Raw genomic sequence first — 3465 nt, 5'->3', positions numbered from 1 at the left:
TAATACAGCGATTAAACATATGGCACTAATCTGATTAATAAAGAAGACAGAATACATTTGATAAAAGGCATTAAAAGAGCGTATATACGACTACTCACCCAAACTGTGGAACTGATAGCAAGTATCGCGCGATGTGTGCTGAATGAGACTTCTTGAACGTGATTTCATAGCGATAAACATCTCATGTCCTCGTGTCGAATTCTGACGCCAAAAGTTTCCCACTGAAAGCAATGAAGGTCGTAGTGCTTCGATAGTCGACGCCGAGAGGCACATTTGGCGTCATAAAAGTGACGCTAGGGGCGCTTGACCATGCTTCGGTTTTTGACGCCTTTGGAGTGAGAATGGGTTGTTGTGATGGTCACAGATCCAGTTTGATTGTTCAGCTTCAGTCTGTTTCTGAATCTCCCACCATGAGCATCGTCATATACAGTGATTAAATCGGCCCTTTTATTGATTTCAGCCAATAAAGTGATTTCAATCCCAAACCTCCACTGAATCAGATCATCATTTATTAATTCAGTCAGACTAGTGTTTAGAGTGACTGAATCTCCTTCCAACACTGACACTGACCTCACTTCATCATCACCAAACACACCTGAAGAACAGAGTTGGTCACAGATTACAGCTTCAAAATATCTTCTAACATGGAAGTCTTACATGTTACCAGAACGCAACCAACTGAAGCCATAAAAACGCATTTCAAACTCAACATCCAGATGCCAGAAACACAAACAGAACCAAACGCATTTGAGAAACATTGTCTTCATCGGTTCTCTGAAAAGCCCACAGTAGCAGTGCTTAACACCTCTGAAACACGACTGAACCGATGCTGTGTGTGTTTGTGGTCTTTCCCCAACAAGACTGAACCTCTGTCACAGTTTATTCTCACATGACCATTTCCTTTAACACAGGAAATCATGAAAATCATCAATTATTTTTATATTTTAATATAACTTTTATATAAAATTAAAAATATAATATTTAAATCTAACTATATTTTTAAGTGAAAGCTTGCTCTGTATGCAAACGAACAGCAGAAGAGTGAAGAGTTGAATGAGTGTTAGATTATATCAGTTTCTAATGATTTTTTGATATGATTAGCTGCGTAGTCCATCAGTGATGCATGATAACAATATCTTGTTGGACTTTTGACTTTTAATTAACTGTTAATTTATTATTTTATTTAGCTATAAATACCTTTTGTATGGAGTAGAATTTAAAAAATGTTAGTATATATGTGGTTCATATTCAGCAGAGGATAAATTAAAGATACACTTCACCCACAAACCACTGACCTCTTTCAGCCTTGCTATAGATGCTACGCAGATCCTGCTTGTAGACCAGAAGACCAAACCACATTAGATGTAGATAAATCAGACCACAGCAGGTTCAACTTTAACTCACAAACTGACCTGCTTACTAGGGGTGGGCGGATCGATTTAAATATCAATAGTATCGATGCCAACACTGGTATCGGTATCGGATCAATACAATTGTAATTGAATCGATATTTTAATTTAAATATATCTCATCTACGTTCATTATACTTTGCTTGTGTCTTCTACCTCTACAATCCTGAGCAAACGCTGCTTTCACATCCTGGCCCACTTTGCTACTCCTCCCCCTCCTGCTGCTCTGCTGTGATTCGTTGTTGTGTCGTCACGTGACTCACTGACACAACGCGCCGAGGAGCAGTGAACAGAGTGAGTGAAGCTGATAGCACATTGAAGTCCAGAAAGGGGGCTCAGGGAATGTAATTGCACAGGTATTTTTGTTGTCCGTTTGTTCTTCGGTAATAATTGTGCGCACATTATTCATTTGCTTCTAAAACCAGAAAAAAAGGAGAGATTTGTTTTATTTTAAAAAGCTGTAAAGAATTCATTCTACAGTGCCTAATAACTAATAATTTTGTGGACTTCAATACATTAATAGAAAATATTGCCTAAATAATTGATCATTCATTCACCTCAGAAATAATGACATAGACCTACTGAACTCCCGTACACAAAATTTTTTATTTATATTTTAAGTAAAAAGTATCGTATTGGTATCGGTATCGTCAATACTGAACCTATATGTATTTGGTATCGGATCGATTTCAAATTTTGCAGTATCGCCCACCATTCAGTGAATGACAGTTAGGTTTTTTGCAGGTGTTGCATTGTACAGTATGTGAGGCTCTGATGAGCTGCTTTTCTCAAAACCACAAGAGAACATATACCTGGTGTGTTTGACATGGTTTCAGAAGTGCATTGTGCCTGCTGACTAAACAAACAGAGGAGACGTGTCAATGTTTCCACCACATGGCCTTTGAGGATCCAATGCTTGGAAACCCATACTCGAAACAAACAAGTTCTGAGTATGGGTTTCCATTCTTGGTGCTATAGTTCAACTGCAGGGGATGTTCATGTGATGGAGGATTCCAAAAGAAGTTCATTGAGACAATGTTACCCAGTCTAGTAGCATAGACTTCACAGACTTTTGTAAGCATTTAACCAACGCATTAACAACAGCTTCCACTACCCACAGTCAAATGTGGCTGCAGAGCGGGCTGTTGGGACAGCAAAGCACATTGTGCACCAGCATGTCTCTCAATTGGCGGTGTTGAGTTACAGAGCCACTCCAATTACTGTTACTGCAAGTACTTACATAAAAAAGTAAAATAAAAAATGGTAAGTGCGTCAGACTTGTAACCAAAAGGTTGAGGGTTCGAGTTTCAGTTCTGGTGGGGATTGTAGGTGTGGAGAATGAATCAACAGTGCTCTCTTCCACCCTCAATACCATGAGTGAGGTGAGACCCTTAAAGGCATAGGTCACTCAAAATTGAAAATTAGCCCATAAAATACTAATGCTCAAGTTACCCTAGGTGTGTATGACTTTCTTCTTTCAGACAAATCGAGTCAGAGTTATATAAAAACTTTTCTTTGACCTTTCAAGCTGTTTAATGCCACTCAGTGGGTGTTGCATGTGTGACGAGCACTCCCAGAGGAATCAGCGTCGCCCTGGAAACCAAAGCAAAACACCTGCACGTCCTCATCACCGGCTGATCGGTCACAGCTGCTCCCCATCAGCCAGCACATTTAAAAGGAGCACATGTTACACTCAGAAGAGGTTCTCGAACCGAATGCAACGCTGGTCTAACCCCTCTCTTCTATCTTCACAGAAAGCAGCGAGTGACTGACAGCCCACACACTTTGGAGCACGTCAGGACACCCACTTTCCCCTTGATTGGCACCGAAGAACACGGAGAGCACACGTGAAGCACCAACCAGCTGAAAGTGGGTTTTCCGGGTTTACACTTCACCAGGCACCCTTCACTTTTCAATAAATCCACCCTCCGGGGCATTTAATTCACTGCCGCCATTCCCCCGGAGGGTGGTCCAGGAGCGACGCCCGCTCGAAGGCACAGCATGACCAGTCAGCAGGCCGACGGTTCCCCCACCGCAAGATGAGCCCATGCCAAGT

This window comes from Carassius auratus, chromosome 22 (genome assembly GCF_003368295.1).
Source record: "Carassius auratus strain Wakin chromosome 22, ASM336829v1, whole genome shotgun sequence".
In the NCBI taxonomy this organism is placed as follows: Eukaryota; Metazoa; Chordata; class Actinopteri; order Cypriniformes; family Cyprinidae; genus Carassius; species Carassius auratus.
This window is presented reverse-complemented; position numbering follows the sequence as displayed.